Here is a 6,850-nt window from a genome sequence, read left to right on the forward strand (position 1 = left end):
CTCCGCCCTCCGTCCATATCTAGGAAGGTGAACATCCAAACTGGCTAGGCTCCCACAAAGCCAGAACATTAAGTAGGATCAAAACCCCGTGCCATTGTCCTTGGCTTCTCATCAACCCTCATTGTTCGCCATGTTCAGAGTCCGGTTTTATCCTATGCTTTTTCAGTCACAGTCCAGCTGGCCTTGGTGAGCTCCCAATAGATCAGCCCCACTGTCTCAGTGGGTGGGTGCACCCCTCGTGGTCCCGACTTCTTTGCTCATGTTCTCCCCCCTTCTGCTCCTCACTGGGACCTTGGAAGCTCAGTCCGGTGCTCCAGTGTGGGTCTCTGTCTCTATCTCCATCCATCACCAGATGAAGGTTCTATGGTGATATGCAAGATATTCGTCAGTATTACTATAGGCTAGGGTCATTTCAGGTTCCCTATCCTCAGCTGCCCAAGGAACTAACTGGGGACATCGCCTTGGGCTCCTGGGAGCCACTCTAGGTTCAAGTCTCTTGCCAACCCTAAGGTGGCTCCCTTAACTAAGAATTGTGGTTCCATGCTCCCCTGTCCAACCTTCCTTTATCCCAATCCTCCTTTTTCCCCAAGTTCCCCCCATCCTCCCCTTCTCCCTTTTCTCTCTCCATCTCCCCTTACCCCCATCCCACCCCACCCCCAAGATCCCAATTTTCTCCCCAGCAATTTTGTCTACTTCCCATAGCCAAGAGGATAACTATATGTTTTTCCTTGGGTTCACCTTCTTACTTAGCTTCTTTAGGTTCACCAGTTGTAGACTCCATGACCCTTATTTATGGCTAGAAACCAATTATGAGTGAGTACACCCATGTTCATCTTTTTGGGTCTGGGAAGATGGTGGTTACTGGGAGGAAAACTCTCATTATATGATATATACTTGCATGGAAACATTTAAAACTGCAAGTGCTTGTGGCTTACAGTAGTGGAACTTTCAATTTCAATTTGACAAGAGGCTTAATTAGATTCTCTGAGTCAGCTTCTTCAGCTCTCAAATGTGAATGACAAGACGTTTCCAGGGCTTGTTACAAGGATGTAGGGGACATGTTTGCCAATTCCTTATTAACTGTGAGATTTTACGCAAAAGTTAGTTGTTGTAGCCATTATTATTTAGTAGTAAATTCTAACATTAAGCAACCCACTTAATCTCCTATAGTCTTAACCTCTGGTTGACATTAAGAATAATCAATATCAGATATTAAATCAGTTGTTAAATGTTTAAAGACTTTGGTCACACAAGTGTGAGTCAGACATCTCTGTTGACCATAAAATGTATCAGAACCACACTTCCTGAACAGATTTGAGTTCCTGAGCCACAGGAATCTAGGACTTTCATATAAAATGGTTCGTAACAGTTTTTTACTTTATGGATTTTAGAAAAAGAAAATGGTTTCCACCATGTAAGGTTTCTGTACCAAGCAGTAGATTGTGTTTGAGTTTTCTTTCTTCTGAGGAACTGGGGTCTTTCCCTATAACAGGTGAGTAGAGGATTAGCATTAGCCATCAAATGAGAGCTTTCCTGTTTAACCCACTGTTGTGGAATATATTTTAAATGTGTTACATTTGTTTATGCTATGGAATGTTTGTTTAATGATGTAAAAGTGCACTGCATTCTTTTATGTTGCATTTGTTTAACTCTGTGAAGCTGTGTTACTTTGCCTGCCTTAAACACCTGATTGGTCTAATAAAGAGCTGAATGGCCAATAGATAGTCAGGAGTGAGGGATAGGTGGGGCTGACATGCAGAGAAGACAAACAGGAGGAGAAATGTAGACTTCAGATAAGAGAGAGGAAGGATCATGAAAAGGAAGGGAGAGGAGAACACTAGGGTCCAGCCGCCCAGCCACACAATCAGCCGTGGAATAATAAGGAAATAAAGTTATATCGACTAAGGAAAGGCAAAATATAGTTAAAGAGAGATGAAATAATTTAAGTTAGAAAAGCTTACTAGAAACAAGCCAAGCTAAGACCAGTCATTCATAAGTAATAATAGGTCTCTGTGTATTTATTTGGGACCTGGGTGACAGGACCCCAAGAGAAAAAAAAACAATACTTCTTGAGGCCAGAGAACATCCCACTGTGTTCTGGTCTCAAAAATTGAGAGTTACCTTATGCCTGGGGATAGTGCCTCTGTTTCTCTCATCTCTGTGTTGATGGCCCAACAATGCATTCCACCATTTCAAAGGATCTCAAAGTTTGGTAATCATGACTGAGGCTCTGTATGGTCCTTGTTCTATCCACAGATAGACAACAGTTTTAAGGACTAGCCTATGACATCAGATAGACCAAGATGTAGAAGGAAGATGAAGATGTGTTAGTCAGAACTGATCACCTGCACTTTAAGGCACACTTGTATGTATGTAGTGTCCTCTTAAACCTCACACATAACCACTGTGTCATCCAGAGTGACTAATGCATACTCAGAGGTCAATTCATGTGCAGTATCCTCCTGAGTGACCAAGCGATACCCCTGTTTTCTTCCATCAACAGTGTTGTGCATTCTGGTCATTTCCTCATCCTCTTGTGTTGTTGCACTGTTGTCCGAGCTGGAGTCTGAGGCAGGCTTAGGCCTGGTAGTCTTAGTGGGCATGTCTAGTGTCTCATACCATTGGAATATCACAGTAGATTTCATGTGGCCAGCTGGGGTTTCTAGAACACATTGTGCATGCAGAGTTAATAAAAGTATGCCAACTCCCACATCTTTCTTGACCCAACTTGTTGTGACCTCTACCCTAAATAAGACCTCAAGGCTGGAGGTGTTTTCATCTGTCTCCATTAGGGAGCTCCATTTTGGTCCTCCTTTCTCCTTTTCAATGACCAAATAATTTATATCTAATAGGTAAATGTTCACTAGATATAATGTGTGATGGTCTTTTCAGCAACCTTAGTGAACAGAACTGGACCGGACCTTTGGATATGCCATGCTGAGGACCCAGACAGTACGCTGGGGAAACAAAGATAAAGAACGTCTGGTCCTGGAGTTCACTGTCTAGCTGGGGGACAGGAGTCATATACATGACTAGATTGTTAATGCAAGGTGGTCTCTGATAGGTGTCACGTGAGAGGTGTAAGGAAAGTGCTGAGGTGGGGGACTTGGCTTCTGGTTGGAACAAGGAAAACCTTGAAAGTGGCAGAATTGAGGTGGGCTTTAAAGGAAAGGCAAGCCTTGATGAGTGACAGGATGTATTTAGTATGGGGAGCAGCATGGTTAAGGCAGTGTGAAATATGCAGCACCCTCCCTTGAGGAAGGGATGCAGTTCTAAGACTTAAAAAGTGTAATTGCCTGTAGAGGGTCGGATTTGAACTGCATAGAAACTCTGTGCAGGGGTGACTTGAGGTAGCATCCTCACAGGCTTGGTAAACCAAGTCAGGAAGAGGCAAACCTCTCCCATCAATAGAGTGCCTTGCCAATAGTCAGTCCTTGAGAACACAGATGTGCACTGTAGTTCAAAGGCTCTGATTAGGTTGTGGTTTGTCTTCTGATGAGGTATTTTTACATATTATATTTCAGCAAGAGTTATTCCCATAACATCAGGCTTTTTGTTTAGACTAACTAGGGCATGAAGCTCTTGAAAGTATTTGCAACCAAGTTACTAGTTTATGAAATTATTTTCATGTATTATGGGAACCTAGTTTGAATCACAATTTTGGTATTATAAAAAAAAGCACTGGCTTTGCAATAAAGTATGCAGTTGTATCTCTTGCAGTTGTGTTCCGGTTTCTGTGCCATTACCCAGGGTCATCCATAACCGAGGAAGTTGGGGAAGGGTCACCAACAATGGCCCAGGCACAGTACAATCAGAACACGTGCCTGTTACAAGTACCTATCATGGCACACTAGGTGGGTAACAACTTTGGCTTGGGGACATCTAATAGCTCATTTTACCCAAATACAGGAAAAGTATCTCTACCATTTGCTACGCATCTATGATGTGTCAGGCAATGCTCCAAAATGTCTTTAATTTGCCTAAAACACCATGAAGCACAGAAATGAGAAATTGGATCACATAAAAGTCAAGCATGGCACCACCTACATGACAGAGCCAAGATTCAAATGCAAGTAGCTTGGTTCCTGGTGTTCTTGCCACTACCCAGTGCTTTCCCTGGCTTTGTATGGGGAAAAATAAAGTATGAGTTGTTCTAATGGTCAACAATAATAAATATCACTGATTAGCCACTGTGGACATCACTCCACTTTGGTTCTCATAGCAGATGAAGCAAGCCCATTTTCCAGATAAGGGAAATGGAAGGTGTTGGAGCTTGAGCTATCCAAAATGCTATCATTGGTAAGGAAAAGAAGCAGGGTCCACGATTGCCCTGTGTGACCTGTGTCCATGCACCTGACAACTAGGCTCTGTTGACTTTTGACACAGAAGAGCCATGAGGAGTCACTGATAGCTTTGTCCATTCCAATTTCTTTTGGAGGGGTCTTTACATTTCTCTTTCAGAAAGTCTACACTGTATAATGATTCCAGCCCCAGTCCCTCCTCTGGCCCCATCTCCTTGGTAGATCTCCTCCATGAGATGTGACAGAGTCTTCAGAAGCATGAAACATGGTTCAGTTGAGAAGACCAAGTAAGGGACTCCTTGGTGTCCCAGAGTTCTGAAGTTTAAGGTGGTAATTTAGGGCATCATGGAATGGGCATGAGGACATAAAAGCCAGCATCTAAGCTCTCCACCCTAATATCTGCTAGAAGGGTTTTACTTTTACATGCTTTGTGATATGGGAGCATTGAATAAGAGTTTGTTTCAAGAAAGTATTCCTTAGCATAGGTCAAATTGGAAAGCCCAATGCTTCCCAATGCTGAGACCCTTTAATACAGTTCTTCAAGTCATGGTGCCTCCCCAACCATAATATTACTTTACTGCTACTTCATAATTGTAATTTCACTACAATTGTGAATTTTAATGTAAATATCTGATACACGACCCCTGTAGGATTGCGGCTTACAGGTTGAGAACTACTGCTTTTGAATAAGAGGCGTCTGTGCACCTAATTTTCATTAGCTTCTGGTTTTGCTCCTGTCACAGTTTTACTGTTTCATTTGGCCTATGTTTCTGTGTTCTTGGAATGGAAAATAATCCCATCTTTACAGTATGTCACATCAAGTGGTAACAGTCAACACCCGAGGAACCCAGGAGGCTCCAGGACACGGAAGACCCCTCTTAGTTCCAGTAATCATCTCTACAGGGTCTATTTTCCAGGAGCTCTTGTTCCCAAACTACCTCCTTTCAACATACTGCTTTTTTAGACTTTAGCAGGCATATAGGTCGCCAAAATGCAGATCGTATTCTGTATTCTGGGGAAGCAATCAAAATTCTGCATTTCTAATAAGCTCCTAAATAATCCACACTGCTGGTTGGCTGAGCTGGAGAGCTGGGCTTTGGGACTTCTTTCTGGAGCAAGACCCCATATCCAGATTTACCAATGACATTACCTGGTATTTCAGCGGGGGCTTCGTCTTGGCTGTACCCTGATGTCTGAAGATGAACCTGAGAAACCAAGTAGAAGAAGGTTACCAAGACGACTGAGTAGGGAGATGTCTTTGGTTCTGTGAGACTCAAAGGAGAGGGAGAGAGGCTCCTGAAGACATAGTGTCCCTAGGACACTATGGAGAAGGAGGGCACCCTCAGGTAAGCACAGGACAAGAAAGGTAGTAACTAGCACCTAGGGTCATCTTCATCTGAGAAGAATGCTGTGGGACTTCCTGGCATCTCTCTGGAAGACAGAGCTGTAACTTTCTCTTCAGAGAGATGTCAGTCATTCTTCCAGGGCCCTGTGTATTTTAGCCTGCCATATAAAAAATTGTTACATGTTAGTTATCTACTCTAAATTTATTATCTGCACAAAACTTTCTTAATATATACAGAACACTTTACAAATCAACAAAGATGTCAAATTACCTGATTGGTAGATAGATGGTATTATAAAATAAATATTTTTTTCTCAAGACTTCTTAGATTCTAATCTTAAAGCAAACATCTCAGAATGTGACTCATTTGGATACAGGTTCATGTTTAGAGATAGGGTGAACAACTTAGAGTAGGCCCTCATCTTATCTAACATCTGATGTGGGAGGTTCTTCTGTATATGTGTTGCTTTTATTGGTTAATAAATAAAGAATCCACCTTGGTCTGCATAGGGTAAAATAGCGCTAGATGGGGAAAACAAAACTGAATGCTAGGAGAAAGAAGATGGAGTCAAGAGATGCCATGTAGCCACTCCTGGGAACAGACAAGCTGGAACCTTGCCAGTAAGCCACACCATGTAGTGATACACAGATTAATAGAAATGGGTTAAATTAAGATGTAAGAGTTAGCCAATAAGAAGCTAGAGCTGATGGGCCAAGCAGTTATTTAATTAATACAGTTTCTGTGTGGTTATTTTAGGTCTAGCCATCCAGGAACAAACAAGTGGCCTCCTACAACAAACATCCTCCTTAGAAGAAGATAAATAGGACATCAACAACATAGACAACCATCTGAGGACATAGACAGAAGATGAACATCTTCAATCCAAAGCTAGACTTCAGAAGAAACCAAACATACAGATACCTTGATCAGACTGTAAAGTTGTAAGAAAATTCACTTCTATTGATTAACCTACTCAGCCAATAAAACATCTCTAAAAATTTATATTTATTAGTGTTTTGCCTGCATGTATTTCTGTACATTACATACATGTAGTGTACATGTAGGCCAGAAGAGGTCATTAGATCCCTTTAGGACTGAGCTGTAGACAATAAATTGTTAATGGCCATGTAGGTGTTGGGAGTTGAACCTGAGTCCTCTAGATGAGCAGCTAGGACTCTTAACCATTGAATACCCTTTCCAGCT

The 6,850-nt window shown here is 42.1% G+C and overlaps 1 long non-coding RNA gene across 1 annotated transcript; it reads left to right on the forward strand.

Annotated features, from left to right (window-relative positions):
* The first annotated feature begins 586 nt into the window (after positions 1-586).
* Positions 587-6,614, forward strand: LOC142858996 (uncharacterized). The gene is made up of 3 exons (XR_012912108.1): positions 587-3,854; positions 5,464-5,647; positions 6,404-6,614. It is a non-coding gene; the product is annotated as an uncharacterized LOC142858996 (long non-coding RNA).
* Positions 6,615-6,850: the final 236 nt, after the last annotated feature.

Source organism: Microtus pennsylvanicus, chromosome 10 (genome assembly GCF_037038515.1).
Source record: "Microtus pennsylvanicus isolate mMicPen1 chromosome 10, mMicPen1.hap1, whole genome shotgun sequence".
Classification (NCBI taxonomy): domain Eukaryota; kingdom Metazoa; phylum Chordata; class Mammalia; order Rodentia; family Cricetidae; genus Microtus; species Microtus pennsylvanicus.